Source organism: Passer domesticus, chromosome 10, assembly GCF_036417665.1.
Source record: "Passer domesticus isolate bPasDom1 chromosome 10, bPasDom1.hap1, whole genome shotgun sequence".
In the NCBI taxonomy this organism is placed as follows: Eukaryota; Metazoa; Chordata; class Aves; order Passeriformes; family Passeridae; genus Passer; species Passer domesticus.
In genome coordinates, this window is record NC_087483.1 from 16,019,404 (window position 1) to 16,044,422 (window position 25,019).

The window sequence follows — 25,019 nt, forward strand, 5'->3', positions numbered from 1 at the left end:
CAAGGCAGACCCATTTTAGTCCTTAATACCAGTTGAAGATTATCCATTTTAAATGGCCTTGCAGAGCTTATCATAATTTTGTAAACTATTAAAAAGTATTAAAAGGCACTACACATGTATCTGATGAGAAGCCTGGGCTCTTCCAGCCTGCCTGACAGAACTGTTTCTCTGTGACTGCCTGATGGTGAATCCAGCTGTGGCAATCCAGATGCAAACTTCCCCATTTCACTGAGAGTGAATTTTTTACTCTAGGTATCTGGGTTAGTCTGCTCTTCAGGATGAATGCAGAGATCTCATTTTCTACATGTAGCAGTGTCAACCAAAACCAAGACAGCAAACTCACAACTGCCCATTCTTCTCAGGATACACAGTAACTGGCATTTAAGGCATATTGGCTTTCAAGAGTGTGGCTGAAACAGAGCCATGTTTCGTTTGGTACTTTATAAAATCTCTTCAATCTAAATTGCTAGTAGAGGAGAAAAGCAAGCCATTCAGTGGCTCTAGGACCAGACAGTGGCTAACACTGGGTAGAGCTCTTCACGCCCACTGGTGAAGGCAATGTGAGAATAATTATTTTCACGGGGACTCAAGAGTACGGAGTTTACCAGTCTCCCCACTCAAGAGTGGGTGAATCAACCTCTGTTCCTGAAAACCCATGAGATGCATCACAGCAGCTGCAGTCACTATCTGCAGGTCCAAGGCAGTGTCTCTTGGTGCATTTCTTTAGGTGCAGCAGCTGCACATATCTCCTAAACACAGGCTGCTGCATCAGTAACCCATTCAGATGGGAAAAGGAGAGAAAGAAATCAGAACAAAGTGCAGCCCCATCAACAGTGCAGCGAAAGAAAGGTGGGAGTGCCAAACTGCCTGAGCCGCCTTGGAATGAGGAGAGCCCCAGCTGGCAAATCTCCTCTAGCTGCTCTCTGAGGAGCATGGGGGACCATGGAGGGAGAGGAAAGAGCTGGGCAGGTTGTTCAGCTTGTCTGACTTCCTGCTGTGATACTGAGTTTATTGAAGAGAAGTCAGCCTGGATGGGACCTGTTGACTTGTAAAACTGCAAGTGGATGGTCTGTCCCCTCCTGATTCCCTTGTCTGTCTTCACTAAGTGAGCAGTTATCACATTTGCAGGGCTAAATGCTAAAGGAAAATAAATGTGAGCTGAAGAGAGACGTACATGGCTGCATGTTTGTCTTTCAAAGTAAGGAAACCCAGGAGAGCAGGCACAAGAAACCAAAAACTACATAAAGCCTGGAACGAGTGGGATCGCTTGAAAAAAATGGGGCACTAATTATCCTGGTTTGAGCCAGATAAGCAGGGCTTCTCACACAGCAGCACCCACACCACATCTAAAGCCTGAACTGCAACACCAACCTGGGTTTGAGAGCAGAGAGGTGTTCAGGCTGAAACAGAGCAGATTAGAATGTGAGGGGAGACTGCCAAACTAATTTTCACTGGGGATCTGAACCACAATTCAGTCCAGGTGAATTTTACATATTTTCACCATTGTTTTTGTTTAATTTGTGAAAGTAATTACACAGCCAATTGAACAGTGTAAAGCAACTGCTGCAATAGTCACTATTTCAGTGAGGTACGGTGCAGCTCAGCTTTCCCAGTTAGGATATCCAGGCACAGCCCTACAGTATCTGTGCCATTCATCACTGACACTGCCATCTGGCTTACCTGAATCCTCCCCAACTACAGCTTGTGCTGAACAAATCTCACTTTTCTTTGGGCTCCTTTTGAAGAAAACAAGGCAACGAAACACCCTGTACTGCTGGTGATATGGATAATGTTAACTGGCATTCTCAGCTCTTAACTGAAGCATGACAGGGGACAGCTAAGTGACAGACGAGGCCAAGTACACTGGGCATCTGGGTGGTCACTTTGATGCAGATAATTGATGACTAACCCTTTTAAATTACACAGAGTAAACATGTAATATTAGACTCTTACAGGAGTGCTTTGCCCTCGTGACACTTCAACTGCACTACCCTGACTTTTATGGCTGTGGCTGAAATCAAACCTGCTTCTCTTTGGCATGGTGTGGCCCAGGAACCACTCCTACCCCACAAACTGGGGCTGAGCCAGCAGGGCCCAGTGTGCTGCCAGGACTGTGTTGGGACAAATTGGTGATGCAGGTGAGTTGATGAGGTGGTGTAGCAGTGTCAGAGGAGTAGGAGATAACTGTGCACACAAGCACACGGGGAGCTGGCGGCAGTGCCGCTGTGTTACCTATGATAAATAGCCTGTGTCACCACAGTAGCTGGTCTCCAGATTGAGGCAGACTTTTGCGAATCAGCAGGGTCAGCATTTGAAAAGCATGTGAATATTGTGCACTTGTAAATATTTGAGCACATCTGTTTAGCTCCCTCTCAAAAACCACTGGGAAAAACTACTTCACATTGTGCCATGCAATGCTGTTACCCTGCTCTAATTGTCAAATCTGTTGAGTGTTTTTCTCATGCACACAAAAATTAAAAATTACTATCCTCATTCATGATTAATTCAGCTGCAGTGCTGCAATGTGTCACACTGCATTTTTTTAAAGTATTAAATTCCACCTCATAATCAGAAGAGTTTTAATTAACTTTTTGCTAGTTCATCTTTTTTTCCCCTCTTTCACATAGCCCCAGTCTCCAGAGCTGCCTTCCCTACAAACATCTCCATGGATGATACCAAAAGAGTGACGGAGTGCAGAGCTGGCACTGTGAAAATTGTCTGCACCAACCCAAAACCATTTTCCTCTTCCATTTCTCCCTGCTTGCAGACCTAAAGCTAGAGCATGACAGAGATCTAACCCATGGCCTTTTTTAGTTTCCTGGAAAGAGCATCTGGCTATTACTTCCCTTTAGTCTAATTCTCCAAGTAGATATAGGACTGATCTTTTACATTAGATCTCTAGAGAGGTGAAAGAGAGGACTCCAGAGGAGATATATTCCTGCATGTCATTTTTCTATTACAGCATCTGCTGTTTCCTCTGCACCTGGTACACCCCAGGATTGCCCCAAAAGGCTCACACACCTCTTATGTGTTTGCAGATGGACTTTCCAGGCAGGGACATGTTCACAGGTAGGAAGAGCCATGTTCCCTCTCTTCCCCAAGCTGGCTGGGATGAGAAAGAAGGAAACAGGTTATTAAACCTCATTAGTTTCAGAACAGTGCAAAAGGAAAATAAGACAACATGGAAAGAGAACCCATAGGAGACTCAACTCCCTCCCATTTCATGAACCTCTCTGTATCAGTATGAATTTTTAGATTCAAGTGAAAGTGATTAAAGAGCCAATAGCCAAGTGGGCTTGAACAGGTTTGGACCATGATTCAGGAGTTTTCATTGTGAGCAGAAAGAACAGAAAAGCAGCAGGAGCTCCTCTCTGCCCCTACGGGACCCTGATGGAAAATTGCCTCAGCACCATGACCACCCTGCCTCTGGATGGTTTTTCCTTGCAGGACTGGTGGATCTCCTTAGGTTTTTCTGACCTTGGCAATATTACAAGGGATGCATTTTCACATGGCTGAATTGTTTCTGTACAATTTCTCCAATGTATTAGGCACAAACATGCTATCTGTCAGCACCAGGCATGTCTAATCTCTCCACCTGCTTTCTCCCCCAGCAGTTACATTTGGTATCTGTTGCATGGAATTTTTTTTTTTTTTTTTGTTCAGAAGCAAATTCCCACTGCAGGATGAGGGAGCTGGGTTAAATTGACTTTGCTTTCCCAAGAAAACTTCTTCCTGCACCCCTGATCTGTATTAACTAGAACCATTATTCCTTTAAAGGGACATGAGATGACCTCTTTTGGGTCCAAGGGAACTTAGAGCACATCCCTTCTGTCACACCAGTTGTGGGTGATACCTCTCCTAAGAGCTTGTCTATATGGTAAAGCAGCAGCTGTACCTATACCTCCTCTTTTACAGGAGTAAGGTCTCACCTTATGACCAGGTGGAGCAAGCAGGCTCACAGGGACTGCTGGGGAGCATGAGCACTTCCCCCAGGGTGTGTGCAGGTGGCTGTGCTGAAGGGAAGAGCTGTGAGCTCAGGGCAGGGCATTTCTGGATTTCTCCTGGGCTGGCTGGGCAGAGGGAGGTTTTTATGGAGCACACAACATGCAGGACTGCTCTGCCTTTCCTTCCTGCCCACACCGAGGCCTCACTACCCTCATTAATCAGCATTGGCAAGTTTCAAGGTAGAAATGGCACCAGTGAGGGCTTGAATCCCTCCTGGGGGGCAATGGGTTGAAGGGAGCTCTGAGAGGGTCCCTCCACCTGCATCAGGATGGCCACACCACAAAATGCTACGCAACAACACTTGTCACAGTGTGCAGGAGCTGAGAGACAGAGGGTATGTAGCTTGGCAGAGCTAATTCTGCTTAATAAGGCATGGGACATTCTGGACAAGAAACAAGCAATAGGAAAATGGAAAGCAAACAAAAGACTCAGACATTTCATTATGGGAATATCTAACTGTGGTTTGCTGCATTTTTGAAAGCAGGAAGAGGGCAGTAGCCATTCACCAGCTCTGATCCAAAGGGACACAGAATACTCTGAATGGACAGAGGTGACATTGATTTGCTGCTTATACTGACATCTTACAATGTCCATCTTTTTTTTTTTTTTTTGGTCTCGTAAACGATCACATTGCTGTGGAAGCTTTCTGAGCTTCGGTAAAGAGCTGGAAATCCTGTCAGTACTTGAGAGGATAAAATGTGGTCATGTTTGATATATGAGGCCAGAAGAAACATCTTCTAAGACATTTGCTTTTCAGTAAGAAAACAAGTAAAGGCATTCCTGGCCTGGGGCATTTTTGGTAGGATTTCCTTAAAGCTTTTTTCCTAGCCCCTCCTGTCTTCTTCCTTCCAGCTCTGAACACACTTGTGCATCACACAGGTGGCAAACAATCATTCCCATGCCAGAGCAACATGAACCTCGTCTAGACAGGAACTGCTCCAAAGTTGATGACTTCTTGCAAGCTGCTCTTTGCCTGGCATAGAATCACAGAATCATTAAGTTTGGAAAAGACTTCCAACATCATCAAGTCCAATCATGGTGGCAAAACACCACTATGCCAACTAGACCAAGGCACTGGAGTGAAACAAGCTGTACTCACCAAGACACTTTTATGTCATTATTTTCTATTTGCTGTCACAACAGTTGTGTGCACACAACAGCTTTATCCCAGCTCTGCAGTGGTCAAACATTACCAGCCATTTGAGAAATAAACTCACGTAATGACGAGGCCATGAGCTATTAGGGCAAATCTTACAGTAACAACCCTGTCTGCCCGGGGCTTTAAGCAGTACAGAGTTCCAAGGGCTAAGACTGTGTTTATCTGCAGATAAAAACATGAAGAGCCAACAATATGGAGTATGGCTGATTCTTACAGGTGAGCACTGCAAGGCTGAGTAAGGGATTTGGACATTTTACCACTAAAATTAATCAAAGACACGTATTTTAGTCCCCTAGGCTGATTTGCAAGAACACCTGTGGGTCTCAAGTGTACAGTGCATATGTGTAATTGTCAGTTCTAGTTTATTTGGAATTGATTCAAGGTAAGATAAACCAGACAGAAATGCAGGCACTCAGGTATATTCTGAATTTGGCAGAATGAAGAACAACACCTACCTATCTGCCGGGAACCATTTGAAAATGCTCATCAATCCTGCATGTTCAGCTTGCAGGTTATTCTCAAACAGAAAATTGTGTTAGCCTTTTTTTACTTGGAACTTAGAAGAAACATGTAAAAGCAGGGCCAAATCCACAGTTTTAAAGGGACACCTCTCTCCAAACAGTGTCATTTTTATTAATTCATCCTCAGCCATCCCTCTTCTGCTAGAAGCTGCCTGCCTCCAGTCTCATGCCATACACAGCTTTTTTGTCTTCCCACTGCCAAATGCTCATTAGCACTGCCCCAGGGGCACAACAGGACTGTTACCAACCTCTCTGCTTGTGATTCTCAGCTCTACCATAAGCATCAAAGGGGTTCTATCTCCGGGCCACAGACAGCAGCTTTAAAAGAGGTTTGTTTTGTTTACTCAGTAGAATTTTTAGGTATCATGAAGTTCTGCCTTTCCCCTGCTTCAGGATACGGAGTTTCTTTGGCTACTATTTGACCTCTAATGCATCTCTTTCCATACAAGTGCTTTTTCTTGAAACCAGGACTGTAGAATATACAGAATCAGTGAGGAAATAAAAATCATGCCTGAAACTCCATTACATCTTAACAAACACCCTTAAAGACAAGAAGAGGACATAGAAAGAGACTGTGCTCGGGATAAGCTTATGAAATATGGCCGACCACACAACAGAAAAAGGCTCTTCAAGAGTTTCCTGTCACTCAGTATGATGGGCTATAATGGATATCTCTGGGGAGAAATCCCCAAGCAAAATGAATTTGGTAGACCCTTTGGCTATGTAAAATGCAATTTCCCAGAAGTATCTAAGTTAATATATAAGTTAAATCATAGTTTCTTAGAATATTTTTCAGCTGATTTTTGGTCAGAGAATGTCACCATTAAGATCTGAAAGTTAATAAAACCTGTTTTCTCTGGATCTGGAAAAGGAAATTCGAAATGGTTTTTATCTTTACCATATTTGTTCTTTCCCTTCTACTGTCTCTGCACCTTTCTGTGGTGGGGTATAAAAGGTAACAAAGGAGAGGGCACAGATGAAAAGGAGGAAGTACATTCAATAGGAAGCGTGTGAAAACAAATAGAAGAGAAAGAAAAGAACAACAAAAGCTGAGATCTTTCAACTGCAATTATTTTCCCTAAATTTCAGTGAAACCATTCAGGAAAACAAAATATTACTCATTTTCTCTCCAGAGGTTTTTGAAATGGTTTCAACATTCTTCCCCAGCCTGGTTTTCTGCCGTCTCCAAGCCATTGTGATGAGTGGTGCCGGAGGAGCTGCTCTACCCGAGCAGGAGCTGGGGAAGATGCCATCACACTGTCACAGGACACATTGCCCAGATTAAGAAATCACCAAGGCTAATCTGAATCCAGCAGGTCTTAGCAGGAATGCACTGGTCACCCTGTCACCTCATCTTTCTGCATCTCAGAATCACTTCTAGTACGGGAAGCATGATGTCATTTAGACAGCTGGCAACATAAACATCTGACAGACTGAATGTTCAGAAAGAAAAACTCAAATCCTGAAGAACTCCTTTGTCCAGGTCAGCCCACTGTAATGCATTCGCAATGCATTTTTTCTGTTCACCTTGCCTGGTAGAGATGAGTCTTCAAGTTTAGCCCAGGGGATGGATTCAGGGAGTTGTAAAACCTCCCCAGCACTTTGCCTGTGTCCAGGGCTTGGGCAGGTTCCCTTGCTGTTGGCCAGTGGGCACACACCAGCAAAGAGGGTGCTGGACTTCTAAAACCAGAAGGAAGTGCTGGCTGATGGAGCCCTGCAAGCACTAATCTGAACAGCTTGTGAACCATTACTATCTAGAAGTGTCAAGAAAGATTAGAACAAACATGAAGCAAAGATGAAATAAACAGCTATTGTATGGGCAGAAATGGATTTTCAGTTTCCACAGTAAATAAAATAATGTGCTGTCTTAGTCAGTGCCCCTGTGATGATACAGTTTGCAGGATTTTTACTGGCAAGCTGCCATACTTACTTTCATTTATCTGCCTCAAAGCACCATTTCAAAAAGTGCAAAAGCATGTTGTTGATAGAGTAGATTGTTTATAGCTGAATTGAGTATTTCAGAACAACACGCATTGTAATAAAGTGGGGGAGGGTACAAGAAAGCCAGAACAGCTGCAGTTTCTTGAATCCTTTGTCAAAAATCAATGCCAGAAAGCTGAGATGTATTTGTTGTGTCTCAGGAAAGGCAATGCACAGACCCCTCACAGCTCTGTACAAGTGCTAACAAAGGCCTGTGGCACCACCAAGGCTCTCCCAGCACCTTGCACCAACAGTGCTGGCACCCCTGGACGGCTGAGAGAGGGACAGCACTGCTTTCCCAGCTCCTGAGTGACCATTGGAGCCCGAGGAGCCACCACAGCTCTGCTGCTGCACCTAGACAATGGGGAGCACATGGCACAGGAACTCCTCCAGCAATCGAAAGACCATGTAGGTATGAGGACAGGGAGAGTGAGAGAAGGGTATGAAAAACAGTAATGCAAATAAAATCAACATGTTTCAAGAGCAAAGTGCAGTCCCTCACCCACTGGTGAGCAACCTGCTGCTGCTGCAGCAAGGTGGAAAGCTGTGGCAGCCCACTGCAAGTAGGAAATGGTGTCTGAGGGAGGTTTGTGCTTGTCCCAGTTCACCAGTTGCCCTCACACTGACAGAATCTTTAAAAGGACAGTAAGTCACACAGACTCTGTGTTGAAAAACAGCACGAAAAGCACACGCCTCTGGAGGTTTGCACTGCTAACAAGGGCTGGTTTCCTCAGTACAAACAATAAAAGGCTGATGAGTGAGGACTTCAGCTCTCCCGAGACCATTGCATCTAAACAAACAACAGACTGAAAAATAAAACTAAAATTAAGGTGAAAAGAGAAAATGACTTTATGGAAGGATAACTGCAGCTGCTACCCAGACTTAGAAGAAATGGGAAAAATGTGAGGATCTCTTCATCTAGCCCTGCTGGCCCCAGAAGAAGACATCTCCCATTCCCACCACACTGGGGCACAGCAACATTTCTGGCCAGTATTCCTGCAGCTTACCACAGATGACTGGCAGGGAATTGCCTTCAGCCTGGCAGCCAGAGGGAACTGGACAACAGGTAGTGGGAGATACACAGCCTTTGTTTGCTGCCTCACTCCCAGCTTCCCATGTCCCCAGCTCCATGCCAGTCAGTGCTGTGTGGGGTGGCTCTGCTGCTTGCTCCTGGCACCCTGGGGCCCAGACTGGCCTGGGAAAACGCTGTGCTGGAGCATGCCCACTGTGTGGGTGACTCCCACTTTGCCATGCCCCCCTTGGCTGACACCAAAAGCTCTCAGCATTATCTATATAAGCACAGCTCTCTCAGGCACCACAGGCTTTCAGAAGATTTTGAGGTCCTTCAGCTCCCTTTGTCAGCAGGAGCTCCTAGAGGCACTCAGCACCCCAAAGGAATGCTTAATCCTTCACTGAATCAAGCCCTATTAGCATATTTCCAGATGCCATATTTTCTACATTAATATTTAACCCACCAAGTCTTTCAAAGCCCATCTTTCCAAACCTCAAGTTCCCAGATGCTTTTTAATGCCCTTCTCAATAGGGCAATAAAAGTCTGATATTTTATTACTCCCATGAATTATTATTCTAATTTGTAATTTGCCAGACTTTTTTAAACTTCAAAATCTGTATTGTATTTTCCCACACACACACACACAAAAATGCTGCGTGTGACATATTTTTGACTAACAAGCTAAAGCCTAATATCTAAATAGACACAATGATTTTTTCAGAAAGGGCACACTATCTCTGTCCCAGTCTGTTAGGTTGTTTTATGACACCCCAAATAATATTTAAAGGTTTTCCAAAAACAGAAAGGATAACCTAGAACAGTGCATGAAAGATTGGAAGCAGAAAGAAACAGTTATGTGTTTGCCTGAACTTTGAAGTAATGTAAACTTCCAGGATGGTTTATAGGCACCATTTTTTATTTTATTTTTTTTAAGAAGTACGCACTTGGTTATCTGGAATGCAGATGCTGGGAAATTCAGAAGCTCTGGAATGCTTGCAAGCTGTGCACCCTATGTAGCAGACGCCAAAGATAATGGAGCAAAAGACGTTCAAGATCTCATCCAGCATCTGCGGGAGTCAACAAGGTCCCTTTTACTGACTGAACTGAGCTGCAGATTAAGCCTCCAAGGAGCACCTTCTTGTCAGTAAAACTGAATCTGGAACACCAGAAATGAGGTGGGTCAAATCAAAGAAAGCAGAGACACTGAAAGGGCGAATGCAAAGCAAAGCCTAGCACACTGAGAATTTCTAAACAGGGCAAGACTTGTAATGACATGAGTTGATTGTGTCCTGCTTGTTTTGAAGCAGGTTGCCAAGAAAAGCAGGGCACTGTTTGTATTGAGAATGATCTGTCAATCTGTCAATGTGAGGATGAAAACCTCCACTTGTCACTCAGTTTAATAGCTATAACTCACAAAAAGACCTTCCATTGGAATTTCAGTGGTAAGTTCTGGAAAAGCAAAAGTGAAAGTTAATTGAAACAATTTTCTTTCTTCTTTCAACAAACCTATTAAAAATGAAGGCAAAAATCTTTAGTGGAGTCCATCTCTGATGGGTCAGAACTGGCCACAGCTTAGTGCAGAGTGCTACATCAGCAACTTGATTGACAAGAGTTGAAAAAAGATTTATTTTCCTGGGTGGAAACATGACATCACACTTCCCGTAAGTATAGGCTATTTCATCCTGGAATTAACAGCTTGATTTCAGAGAATTTGCAATATTTAAGACTATCTAAACACTCAAATCCTGGAGCTTATAAAATAATCTGTTGTTGGACAAATGTGAGCCGGAGATGTGAGAGTGCCTTGGATGGGGAACCTGCACTTTGGGACTGTCTGAAAAAGTGCTACACTTTCATATTGTTTTCTAAGGATCCTTTTTCACCATGGGAGAGACCTACCTTGCATTGGACCTTTCAAGGTCTATTTTCAGATATATTGAATATTAAACTGCTCACAGAGAGGACTGATTCCTAGTGGTGTAAATGGAATTCGACAGAGTATCTGTGCAGGTGGATGAGAAAGTTCTTCAAAGGAACAGAGGTCCTGTTCCACTAACACTGCTTACTCTGCTTTCAGCCCTTTCAACAACTCCCTGTGCAAGGCCACTTAAAATTCACAGTAGAGCTGAGCTTGATAAAATGCAAGAAATGCTCCCTCTCCCATCATACTTCCCTCCTGTTCTCTCATCTCCTTGGTTTCCCTTTGGGCTTTCAGTTGTTATGGGGGACCCTCTTGCAAAATTATTTGTCTGCAAAACTTTAGAAAAGACATAAAAGAAGATTCCAGAGTTAAAAGGAGGAGTCTGCTTCTTTCTAGAAATGCTCTGTGGAATTCAAACCTCCTCCAGGAAGAATACATGACTTTTACATGCTTCTGGTCAGCTTTGTACTCCACACAGGACTAGTACCAGCGTTCAGCCTTAAAAGGGAGCAACTGTGATCCTCTCTGAACAGCCAGGGATTAGTGCTGACACAAACTTAAACCTGGAAGCCAGGGTCAGGTCACAGAAATGACTTTGCTCTGTTGAGCAAAGTCAGGATTTGTTTCAGGTACAACACTGAATAACGACCTAATAGTAAAATACAATACATACACATAGAACTGTTATGCTACAGCAACTGGAATAATTTTACCCAGTTACAATTTCTTTTCTGTTTCCCTTTTTTTTTTCCCTATTAAACACCTTTTCTGCAATCACTTGTTGACAACAACTCTAGATATGAAGACAACTCTATTGTTGAAGACAACTCTGTTTTTGCAGAGCATGCACTTTGTGCCTTTAACTCCTCTGACAGTTGGCAAAGTAGGCATTTTTTGCATCTCATCCAGCCAAGAAGCAGCCACCTCAGAGGAGAAAATTCCAGCTGTCTTTTGCATTATTCTCATGGGAGGTTTTTTGAGAACTTCACCTCAAACCCATGATTTTGCTTGAGGCTGAGGCAGCTGAGAAGTTGAAATTCCCTTCAGCATTCAGAGTCCCAGAGTCAAGCTGTTAATACAATACAGGAAAGACAGACAGCAACACTACAGGCTGAAACACAAGCACGCCCAGGGACAGCACTGCCTCGTATTAGCAAGTATCTTACAAAGTCTTTCAAAGGTGTCAAGGCAGAATTGTGAAAACCACGGTGAAAAGTCAAATACATTCTCCTAAAGGCCACTGAGACAGAATGCAGACCTGCTCATGTGCTTTTGGGTTCAGGTAACCAAGGTGTTCACCCCAGAAGCCCTGCGACCAGAGAACTCCTAATGGGACCTTGTCAGCTCTGCTTTCCTGTTCCCCTGTGCATCTCTTCCATCATTTGCCTGGGCTAATCCAAAAGCAGGAACCTGCCTGTCTGCAGAGCAGGCAAAGCCTTTGTGAGCAAGCTCAGGGATGAGATCCAGGAGTCCAGCTTAGCACCCAAATCATGTGTGTGATCGATGGCCTCTGTGTGGCACTTACCCTTCTGCTTATTTCTCAGGGCTGCAACTTATTAACAGTATTATCTTTTCTGATGAAATATCATCATCACATGCAAACATCAGTGACAGGCATTAATCACAGACAATGCTTTTAATCAACAATTGAACATTAATAAGCATAGACCCTGTGAATTAACACAGTGAGAGACTTGTTCTTAATCACTAAAGAGTACTTCTCATACAGAAAACCTTCTCCTTTTGTTCCTAAAAAGGTCAAAGTCTTCTTTTCTCTATTTGACAAGGACAAAACCCACACATAGTAGAGCATTTCTAGAGTGCTTTATGTGACTTAAATTATTTCCATCCATGTGTAAAAAACATTCCTTTTCAAAGATGTTCACCAAGTTTTTGTATGTGATCTGCAGCTCACAGATTCCCTGTTCCTGAAATTATTAGGTTAGCTGCTGAAAGCAGCAATCAAGTTTTACTGTTAATCTTAAAAGCTAATCTTTTTTATTGACTTCCCAGTCAATAAACTTGTAGCTCTGAAACTACTTTCAAGTTTCCTTGAGTAATAAGAGGGTCTGTGTATACCTGTGCAAGTATTTGAAGCTGCTAATTTCCTTGCTGAGTAACTTGCACTCAAAGGTTAAAACTATAAAACAATTTGCTTTATCAGCTGACAGGGGGTCTTCTGTGAAAATCAGAATGATGCTTGAGGTGAGACAACTCGGACAGTAAGGTCAGGACCCTCATGTGGTCACAGTTTAGGGGGGGCTGTTACAGGGAGTGAATCTTCCTCATGAACTGAAAGGATAAGGGGAGAAGGAGAGGTTTTGATCCTTTTTTTTTAAGGAACCCAATTGATTTAGTCCTGTCCCTATTCCTGAATTAAAATCTGAGAGAGTTAAAGAATAGTTACGCATCGCACAGATTTATCCTTCCCCAGTTCTAGCCAAAGAAAAGGGAACGAAGGACATGCCAGATGTCTCAGACTACTTCAAGTTGCTGTGAACCAGTTTGGCTGTACTCAGCTGTGCACAAGCTCTGCGAACAAGTTCCTCTTACGCCAGGAACCAGCAGCGTGGGACTCCCCAGAAGTCCCAGCATCACCTCAGTACGCAGAGGACACAGTATGGGAGAAGAAAAGCAGGTCTGTTCTCAGCTTACATGCCATGTTGAACACTAAAATATAAATAGCTCTCCAAGCAGCAGGGAAAACATGAAGGCTTCCTTGGCTTTGTAATTTGTGGTGGGATTTTCTTGTGCCGAGCAGTAGGCAAGCTCTGACTGAAGCTCTTCCCACTGGTGGGGGGCATTCAGGCTGCCACTCTGGGAGCAGCCCTTCTCTTGGCAGCAGAATTAATGCTCTTTGTCCATCACCAGTTTCATCTCATCTGCCAGAGTTAAAACCTCTACCATTCATAGAAGCTGCTCAAGATTAGCAGAAACCCTGGGTTCAAAAGTTGCAGGAGATAATTTTTTCCTCCCTCATTAAGCGTGACGTTTTCTCCCCGTCCCCTTTCTGACACTCTCTGGACAACCTTCAATTGCACCAGGAGACCACAAACTTCTGGTCACTTCTCCCACCCAGCACAGAGCAGAGGGCAATTCACACTCGCTGCCCACACAAGACAGGAGGCACCACAGCTCCCAGCCCCACATTTCTGCTTGGCTTTCAGGTGGGGCTGTTCCCCGCCTGCTCTTAGCGTGTACAGCAAGCTTCATGCTCTTAACATTTCCCAGAAATTCAAAGTGACAGAACCGGAGGTATTGCAATCTGGAACTTTTAACTTTCGTAAACTGGTGAGAATACTGGAATGTGCATGTTCCTTATTTAACTGCTCCACCAGCTTTTCTTATATGCTGCTCGGCACAGCCGTTCAGGATACATATTAGACAACTAACATCTGGACTGAATATCTATTAGGACCATATGCTCTACTCAGCTACAGCATCATGTTGGAGATTGAGAAAATCCAAACCAAATGGAGATATCAGAAACTTTCAAGGGTCAAAAAATAAAGTAATCTTGGTTTTCCCAGGCCCGATGAATATGGTATATTGGCTTGTGCTCTACGCCTCGTGCGAAAGTCTCATTGCAGAAATAACCTGACTGAAAAAAAGGAAAAACAACTTGGGTATTGTGGTTGAAAATGGATCTATCTTGATGATTTTTCCCCTAGTAAAGTTTTCAGTGAGCCAGTGCTGAATGTCTCTGTCTCCTAAATGAGAATGAACAGCAAGAGCCTCAACCTTCTCTTTCCTGTCGATATTTTATGGTGGTGTTTCCATGTGGGTGTGATGGTTTCCAGTTTCACCTCAATAGGATTCTCCTGGTTTATGGCCGAAAAGGTTATATGTGCCCTAAATGGCTGTGCCTGGGAATGTAGTGCTTACATAAACAGAAGTAGTGCTTAAATGCCATAAAAGCCTCTCAAGATAGTTGATAGAAGTTGGTGTGACTCCTTCACTACTGAATAAGGAATTGAGAGCACTGAGTAGCTAAGACAATCTTATACATGAAAGGAAGATGGTAGGAATTCCTTTAACTGGCTTTGACCCCTGATCAAGAAAAAATTATAAATCCCCACATTCTCACAAATATCTCAAGTAGGAGGAGACATCTTTGTGCTTCTACAATTTTATAGGTAAAGTTCTGAATCACCAGAGGTCAACCATGTTCTTTAGATAACTTATACCTACCCAAATTTTCTGTGACCATGTCCTTCACTGGGGCAAGGAGCTGAATTTAATACTCTGGCTACTTGGTACTGATACAGCTCCAGACGAAGTTCTGGGGCAGTGCACACCCCAGTGGTGTCTTGGACTCCAGATAAAAGGATTTCACCCAACTTGGCTGGGACATGTAAGGAATCACTGCACATTCTCACAGTAATATCCACACTGTACTTTCCAGGTCAAAAGGGAAACCAACACAAAATAATTTTTTGAAAGAGAAAGCAATTCCATTTTTGCTATTGTTTTGTTTGTTACAAAATTAAATTAGTCAAATTCCCTGTATTTGAAAACTTGACATAAATACATCTAAATGTCCCTTTTTAACAAGTGTTTTATATTTGCTTTATGGTTTTGATGGTTGGATCAACACAACAAAGGTAGAGAAAAGGAGTACATAGGAGGGATCTTTCTAGAGCTGGAGAACTGGAAGAGCTGGATGACTGGAGTGACAGAAATGGGTGGGATTCAACAGCATATGTGTCCAACCACAAGCTGTAAGGAGTCACAGCAGCATCGCTGCCGTGCTCTGGGAGCTCGTTGTCAGGGAATGGCAGTGGATGAGAAGTACTGGCTGATCACAGGACAAATGCAAGTAAACTAACACACCTTGGCCTTGAGAAAAAGGCATCTGCTGAGGCAGGTAAAGCAAAGTAATCCCCCCAGAAGTAAGGTAGCAGTAACAGCCCTGTTGGAGGTCAGGAGACTTCACCAGGCAGACTCTTATCACCACACATGCTCAGGAAAGATGAAACAAGTAGAGAGAAAGACTATTAGGATGGCCAGGGAGGCATAGATCACAAGGATCTTGGCTGGTTTAGTATAGAAAACTGAAGCCTTAAGCAGGCTATGTCAGTGGCTACAGAATCACTGCAGCACAAGAGGAAAAGGAGGAATAAGCGTCATAGAGGAAAATTCTTTTCAATAACTGTGTAGGCAAAAGATATCTAACAAATGGTTAACTAGCCATAAATGAACATTTATGTTTTCTTCAGGGTGTTATATTGAAGTATGGTCTCTCAGACAAAGAAAAAATGTGAGGCTTGATAAGCCTTCTAAATCACTGACATCCCAATGAAGTCAACAACAAATTCCTATCCTCCATCCCTGTGTCTGGCTGCCCGTGGATGCAAGCAGATGTTATTGAACTCCTTAGTTCCAACTCCCTGCCAAAGCCCTTTTTTTAAAAAAAACCTCTGAGGTCTAGAGACTTCTCTTTCTTCAGCTGAAAGATTAGATTCTGTCAGTTCTGAGTACATATGTGGGCTGATCTGGCCTATGGGCCGTATGTTTGACACCTCTAGTATACTGTGTTATTGTACCCGGGGGAGGTGACGGGGACTTATTTATAGAGACAGTGTCTGTCAGGGGAATTTTTAAGTGTGATTTCTGTGGGTTAAAATAGGAAGAATATGTACTCTCTTAAGTGGACACTCCCTTGCTTTTAGGCATGGTCAGGGTGAGTGCTTTTAATGAACGCTAACGGTTTTCAATTTATTACTTTTTTGTGGGAATATGCAATATTTTTAGAATCCTTGGCTATATCTTTAAACTTGGAGAAATGACAAGTCCAGGGACTTCTGGGACACTTGAAGCAGATCTAACCTGTCATCTGTGCCGTGAGTAGCTGCAGACACCACTGCAGTGAGTGAAGCACTGCCTCACTGCACTGTGCTCAGCACCCATGCAGCACCAATGGCACTGCAGAGCAGGGGCTTCTGAGGCTTCAGCCCACTGAGCCCCAGACTGCACCCAGCCAGGCTCTCTCTTGCCTCTAGCTCCCCTCCCTTCCCACCACAGGGATGTTAAAACACACGCTGCACTCTGCACAAGCCCAATGTTTAGCATGATCACTTCCTCCAAAATGCCTTAACATGAAACAAAAAAACCACCCCAGGTTAAGGAGGAGGAAAACAGCTCCTGCTGACTTCATGACAGGGGCCTGGGGGCTTCAACCTGTCTCACTGAATCTGTTCATTCTGTAATGTAAATTACTTGAGAAGGAAAGTTTCCTGATATTAGCATTTCACACATCACCAAGCCACATTGCTGGTGCTTGAGAAATAGCCAACAAAAATAACTTCCTAGCAGGGTTTAGGTACATAAGATTTAAAGCACCCAATGAAGTTTTCAGAGTCCTAACACTTCAAACAGAAGAGATCCAACAGTAAGCATACAGCTTAAAAACTTTAATCAAACACATTAGTTCACAGCAAGAGCCAGTAGATAAAACAGATGCAAGATTTCCAGACCAAGTCGTTCTCACACATGGTAACACCATCCTCTCTTAGGGGAAAGCAATGATGGCAAACAATGAAAATGCCCTTATTTAAAAAGAAATTCCTTAGTATGTCCAAACTGCCATCTCTATTTAATCTCAACCTTACAAAAACCACTGCCCTTGGTTAGGAGTCTGTTGATACGTTATGTTGGGGAAAAAAAACCCAAACCCCATAAACCTCACAACACTAACCCTGTCCCCAGCACCACAGTTTCCTGGAGATTCTGCTATATAAGCGTGAGGGAATTTGCTCAAAAAGATTGTTTCATAGTCTGGTTTCTAATACTGAGTACCGGGACAGCATCCTTAAAGGTAGTGTCCAAACTATGTTAGCTCATTGTCACAGGTCCCTAACGTTCCACCAGCAGCTGGCAACAGACCCCAGACCTCCCACAGCCTCTGCTTGGCAACCGTGAAACAGAACTGACCTGCTTGTACTCAAATTTCCTGGAAGACTCCTTGCATTTAATCAAAAAGAGGTTTTTTTTAATTCTCTGGTCTGGATTGGATGTGGTTCATAATCTCAGTGATGAAAAAGCCAATAATTCACCTTACTAGTCAGCCCTACATTTTCTATGATCATTTGTTAAATTAAATTCCAGCTGTTACCAACTATTCATGTGCTGTCTGCCGTGTGTACACATCCACATACATTGAAACAGTAATGTTCATTAAACAGTTGTGCTGTTAGGGTTGCCCATCTAAGAGTCAGCTTACCAAGTACTGTTTTCCAACAAAAATGAAAGCTGTGAATTCTGTCCCTACTGTCTCGTGCAAAATCAGAAAAATAACAGACTGGTTTCCTACGTCCATATACCAGCACAGCACTGTTGGGTGGAGTGAGACTTCTTTTTCTGGTGAAAGTCAGCCTCTTTGACTTTCTCATTAGTCCCCTTTTTTAACTCATGCAGCAGAGGATTTTGAAGCAAGGAAAAGCTGTGGGCTCAGAGGACACGTCCAGGGCTGCACAGCAGTGCTAGAGGTGAGAGCATTGTGTGCCTGTGCTCAGCAGCACTCGCTTCAGCTCCTTTTGAGCCTTCTCCTCATGCACAGGCAGAGAAGGCAAAATTTCAGGTTACTTTAGCTTGCAGACTTTAGAAGTGAGGATACTTGTTCCCTAGAAAACAGGGAGTCACTCTGTGCTTAGGGAAAGAAACCCCTTCCCACATCCACCTTAGCTGTCTTATAGCCCCTATTTTGGTCACTTCGAAGTAAGAAAGAAAAGTTCTTTGTTTAACTTGCTGCTGCCATTGGCAGGCAGGATCATACCCTGGGTTGGTGCAAACTGGCAGAGCCAAACTGGTGCTGGGGAGGGTCAGTCTGGACATGCCAGCTGAGGATCCAGACCCCAATACCAGGGCTATGGGGCAGCAGCAACCCTCAGTGCCAGTGCATACAAAGTAGTTGCAGAACACATTATCTGGATGATCACGCAGCTCTCAAGGCAGCAGATCAGTAAAAACTAAACCCAGAGCTCCTCCTGAAACTGAAACAATATCAGCTTTGAGCAAACAGTTGTCCTAAATGAAAATTCATCCCCTGCTAAATATAACCAGGTTGCATGACAGCACATATGTGTTGATTTCAGAGAGGTTTCTGAGGCATGAGGGAGATCATAAATAGGCCTTAACATCTAAGAAAATTAGACAGAAAACACAGATTCGCTTTCCGTTACACTTTTGTTTAGAATTCAGCTCAGTATCTGCTCTTCCTTAAGCGTCCTGGCACAGAGCTTAATTATTAGCACAGCCTCCTTCAGAGGAAACGGTTCCTTTTATTTCAGTGTCATACACAAGTTAATGGGAAAAAATTATTTGCAACGTGAGAGTTTTTAACTTCTGCAAACTGTTAACCTGGCTGGGGTACTGTAAACTCCTGTGTTTGTTCTGCTCGATGTCAGGCTGCCCCCAGCAGTGTCAGGTTGATCATCTTGGGTGCAAACAAACACCCAAACGATGGGAATGGCAAACTACACAAAGCCAGAGGCAGAACTTTCCAAAGCATGGACCAGGCAGGTGAGACCAGGACAGCTGGGCTGTGGTGGGGCCATGCATTGCTGATCCGAGAGCAGAGCCTGCCCACAGGTTGCAGGCTTCATCTCCAGGACTTACATCGAGCAGAAGCAGAGTTGCAGGAAAATTATTGTGAGAGTGGGACTGAAAGTGGCTTTTTATCTCCTCCAAATAAACAGTAAGTTCATGCTCAGCTGCCTGGGTGCATGCTCTGGTGTCTAAGCACTGAAAGCCGAAACCCCCGGTGGTTCTGTGGTTCCAGCGTGAGCTCTGCCAGACGCAGATGGGATGTGCCACCGTCCCTCTGCCAAAGGCAGGACATGCCCTGAGGAAATGGGAGCAAAGCTGCGAAGGTGCTGGGAACAGAAGGAAGCTGCTGGCAGGTCTCTAGCAATACAATGACATAAAGCAGTCAGGTCTATGCTCAGCGGTGCAGTTCCTTTCCTGTTCCTTTACCCTGCCTGGCATTAGCGCACACAACCAGAGGCATTTCCACAGGGAAAGTCCTGAAAGTCCTTGGGGTTGCTGCCAGCTGACCCCTGGCCCTGAGAAGCCAGTGGTCCCTGGTGAGGGCAGGGATCCACTCCATCCATGTCCTGACCATCATCCAGCAGAGCAAACATCCAGCCAGACACAGAGCATGGCTGCTGTTTGTAGGAATACTAACCTACTTCAGTTAAAGTGCTTTGGTTCTATTCTGAAAACAAACAAGAGGAAGAGAAAAGGAGAAATTTCAAGAGCAAATGCAGCACATTGATATTGTATCTGTGATTTACCCTAAATATACTCAATAGTTTGAAAATGGGAAGTTTTGTGAAATCTTTGCCATCTACAAGTTTGCAGAGCAAGCACCAATCAAGTAAATAGTGGCATTTAAGAAATGTTAATTTAAGATAACATCAATGACCTTATCACTGCATATATCTCTCTACTCAAAGCTGAAATGCATTTAGCTTAATGTTGCCAAATATTATTTGTACCTGATAAAACATACTGTCATCCTTTCAGGCTACACACAAAGGCTTACAAAGCTCTCTCACAGTCAGTGTCAAAAAGGAGGGTCTGTAACTTTGTCTCTTACAAACTGCAGGTCCCGTTTAAAATTTTTTTTTCTAAGAATCTGAGAATTTAAGCCATTATTCCCAGGAAAGTTGCTTTGTTTACCAATTATTAAATAAATTAAGTAGCAGACATAACTTTTCCTTTTGATTTTTGGCAGCTTGAATTTTTTATGCAGTGTATACACAACTACCATGCCTTTTGTATTTTCCCCAGGATGGAATTTGCCAGCAGTGGTACTCAGGGGCTCCTAAGTGTTACACACCGTGCTCATGAACCCTCTGGATGCTCTGCACGAAAGACTTTCCATATTTTGAGAGCACTGTCTGGAAAGTTTTGGTTTTACATGAGAATGTTACAAAACTAGAGGCGTAAGGTTGGAAGCAAGTGCTCTGTTGTCCTGGAGATTTTCCTGTGTGTTTGGCTCAGCTCTCAGGTCTCTGGAAGAACTTGCAGGTTCTTCAGGTGCCAGAGACCATGGCCAGAACTCTTGGCACTAGGGGTGTATGAGGAGGCCAGGGAGGCAGCAAGATTAAGAATAAAATAATAATAATAAAAAATAATAAAATAAACATGGTGAAAGAAAGAAATTAGGGGACAGATGTCAGCATGGAGGTCTGAGATAGCAGAGGAGGGGAATCTGTGGATCCTGCTGGTGCCATACATCATGTCCTGCATGCTCTATCCCCTGGCTTCCCCTGGACTAAACACAGGAACATGATGATCATGGTGATGGACTACTCAAACTCTGTAAAAATGTTTTCCTTTTACATGATGTGCTATGCTGATGTTTCTGGGCTTTAATATATTAATTTCTGGCTAGATTTCTTGGAGTAACAGGGTGGTTTTGTTCTTTTTTTTTTTTCTTTTACAAAATACAAAATTATTTGAAAGTATTTACCTCTGTGTATAAACTACTTTTTTTTCCCCTGTGTTTCCTTCATCAGCTCAAAGTTTCACCTGCCAGAGGAACACAAATACCTGTGCATACTATTAAAATTGCTAAAACCCACAGAAAAAGGTGCATCTTAGAGGATGTAGCTGAACTAACAATCTAATTCCATGCAGAAGTATCTTTAGATTATGCACAAATAGAGCAGAAAATTAAACTGTGGTAGGAGGAAAACACTACTATTTGGGAATATGAAATTTCCCTGTCTCAGTCCGACATGGCTGAGTGGATGCCTCAGCATGCCCAAAGGAATGTCTCTGTTAGGGAGACAATGTTTTCTACTCAAAGCTTCTGAATACTCAGATTTTAAAATTTAATTGAATTTCTTTTCTTAAGGAAAAGTCCAAGTCACACAAGGACCCACTAGAAAAAAGCTGAAATTGTTTTGATAGGAAAAATGTCAGAAACCCACAGATAAATTAGATTGCACAGAAATCACGCTGAATTTTGATTCCAGACTTTCCTAGAAATGTCCAGTTACTAGTGAGAAAATCTGGCCAGTCTCCTCTAGGATACTCAGACTTTAAATTCTCTGATAATGGGTAAGGGATATTTACTCAATTTACTTCATCCCTTAGCCAAGATATAACGCTCTTGGTGAAGAAACATGTCCAAGCCTAAAGGGAGTGGTCTCCATCTCCTTAGGTTTCCACATGAAGAAAGGAAAAAGGAAAAAGAATTTACTCTTCCCCTGGGTCAAAATCTCAGTTTACCCCAAGAAAACATATATGCCTTCCATGCAATGCAATTACAAGTCAGCTGCGAAACTTGGAATGAAGGAAAGCAGATCCATACATTGGCAAATTCACGTAGTCCCTCAGCTTTAAGGGATGCCAACAAATCCATTACCACAATAGTATTTACCACTGAGAGAGTCCCACTTCAGGATTTACAGGCTTAATATAAAGAACTTAGACTGGAAAGGAAAAAAGTTCCCCTCCCATTCACTATTTCCAATGGAAAAGGATTTTTCCCAAGTGAAAAGTAAATTGCTGAGAAAATGCAATTGAAATGATTAAAATTGCTGAAGGTTTTCCCCTTAATTTTGTTCCTGTCCTTCTTCCCCCCAAATTCCCACGATAGTCAATGTCAGAAGATTTTGCTTACTCTTGAATTCCTCCTCCCAAATCATAAATATTTATCACGTGAATGGGGTTCTTACAAGTCTCTCACATTTGTGAAAGAAAGCAGTTTGCTGCAGGATTTGACCTTGAAAATCTTCCCCATTCTCATTGACAGGAGCCAATGCTATTTTTCCTTTTTAATAGCCTTGGAAACTTGTGCCAGACAGACAGAACAGCCAGACAGACCACACGCAGATTATTAAAAACAGTTAAGGGTGTGTGATTTTGGTATAGGGACATAATGGCCACTACATTATGGGCAAATGGGAGGTGGTAGGGCAGGAGGGGGGGTTGTTCATTAATGAACATAAATAATGAAAGGGCATTGGAACATGGTTCATTCAACACTAAAAGCCAACTTCTCCAGTTAGAAAATGGAATCAATCATCTGGAGTAATGGAAGAATTAGAAAACTGTCAATCTTTATGTTTTGGATTTCTTAGCAACCATTGGACTTGGATGTCAGGAAAGAAACATTACACTGCTGCCCAAACAGCAAGAGGTTGTGTGAACTTTGCTATCTTTTCCACAAAACCTTGTACTGAAGTAACTGAAGTGGCCATCCCCCTCATCCCCCCGGATTTCTGCCAGAAACGCACAGCTTATGCTGGACAGTAACACTGAAGGAGCAACAAAGCCCAAAGCAGAGAGCAGACCAAGAGGCAAAAGGCAATGATGCTTTGGCAGCTGGCAGAAGAAGAGGGAGGCATTTTGTTTTCCTGCATCCATGCTTTCCTCTTCCATATCTTCTGTTGTATCTGTAAGAGTGCCCGGTCACGGGGCATGCAGAACCCAACCCACATCCAAACTCAAGGCAGGTACAGGAAGGGCAGAATTTGCACTCCCTGGGCACTGTTAACTTGAAGTTGCTCCTTTGACTACCACTGGTTTGTTGGGTTTTTTTAAGTCCCAAAGACAAAGGCAAATCAATGACTTTGAGGGCAGCCAGACAAGGCTTGCTCTTTTTGAGGTGAAGAAACAGTTTTTGACAATTTTGATGAGTGTTGGGTTATCATCCAGGGGTGAATCTGAATATCATGTTAATGCTAGCTAGTGCACAGCCCCTATTTAAAGATATCAAGGGAGAGAGCTTAGAGAAGCCTTCCTGAGAGGCTATAAGACCAGAAAATAACATGTAGAGATACCTCAGGATATGCACTGATGCTTGTGGCACAGAAAAAAATACCAGGATCCCTAGGATTGCTGCAGCTCAGTGAATTCATCAGCAAAGAGAAGGGATAGTGTCCTGTGGGACAGAGGATCTTCTGGTCCTATAGCCAAGGGAACTGACCTAGTCAGGAAACCCATCACTTGACCCTTCTTCTTTTCATAGCTGTTTTGATAAAAATAAGGGGTGAAGAAGTTGTTTTTGTTAGAAATTTAATTGGTTTTCCAGGGCTGTATGGTGAAACTCAAAGATGCTTTTGCCATGTTTTCTCCTTCATCTCAATTCTCTGATACACAATAGAGTCCCATTCTGGTGGCAGGAACTGATTACTCATGGCATCTCTGGCAAAAGAATATTTCAACTGAAAAATTTTTTTTTGAAAAATCACTTGTTTTCCATTTGCCTTAAAAAGACCATTGACTGAAAAGGCCTCTCTCCATTTGAAATCCTAGTTTAATGCCAGGAGCCTTGACTGAATTCAGCATCATCTCAGTATCACTAAAGGAAGGGACAGTTTCTCAAAGATGATTTCGGCTCCTTACCACTTCTTCCATTTGCCTTTCTCAGCCTATCACACCATCTCAATTACATCCAGCCAACTAACCTGAACACAAACTGCTAAATCAGATCAGCAGCTACCTGTGCCTGAAAGTCCTATCCTAGGGAGGAAAAAAAAAAAAGAATAAAAAGAGAAGAAAGAGGGGGCCTTAAATTTCCTTCAGGATGAAAAAAAAAAAAAGGCTTGTATCACAAAGCAAAAGGAATATTTTCCATCAGCACAATGAAATATTTATTAATAGCAGACACTAAATAATCTAGTACAGACTTGTTCACCAGAGTGCAGATTTTAGCAGGAGTCTCTGAGAACCAAAGCCCATTTAATTGTAATGAATAATAGCACAGATTTCCTATATTTGGGCTCCTATTTTGAAAAAAGTGTTAGCAAGTAAACATGGGTATTCCCAAACTGTGAATATTTAGTTAAGTTTTATCCTGATGTTTCTTGTTCTAAATATTACTCTATGAATTATTAAATTGCAACCAATTTTCATAAGGATGAATTTTTTGTTTGCAAAAATTTCTACTTTCTTCCACGTGAAGCTAAATCCACTACACATGGAGACAGCTAGAAGCAATATATTCTTGAAAAGGAACGTAAAATCTGAGCCAAAGTATATATCGGATGAAAACCAGAAATGCTACTTTCATTTGAGTGTGATACACCCATAATGGCTTCAGCCAAATTAAGATTTTTACCAAATGTCTTACTAGTATTAAAAGTTCATGAGTAGAAATTTTGTTTAGTAGAGAACATGCTACTGACTGAGCATTTTTACTTTATTTACACCTCATGTCTGACCAGAAATAAGCAAAAAAACCCATATCCCAAATGCAAAGTGTATGGGACAGAGAAAGAGGGGTCTGGGGAGGAGAAACCAAGGGCTCTCTCTCCACACATGGGTCACTGCACTGGCATGGGAAGCCCTTCCCAAACTTCTGCATGGCATCAAGTTGCCCATCAACACTGGGTAGTGGAGGTAAGGCAAGAACACTTGTGCAGGTGGAAACCTGTGCCCTGCACTAAAACACCAACTTCCCCT

At 43.0% G+C, this 25,019-nt stretch overlaps 1 long non-coding RNA gene across 1 annotated transcript in view; it reads right to left on the minus strand.

Annotated features, from left to right (window-relative positions):
* The window catches only part of LOC135308699 (uncharacterized), a 232,651-nt gene that overhangs the window by 61,782 nt on the left and 145,850 nt on the right, over positions 1 to 25,019 (minus strand). The window contains exon 6 of the long non-coding RNA XR_010369081.1: positions 3,022 to 3,106. This is a non-coding gene — a long non-coding RNA (uncharacterized LOC135308699). The remainder of the gene's footprint in view (positions 1 to 3,021; positions 3,107 to 25,019) is intronic.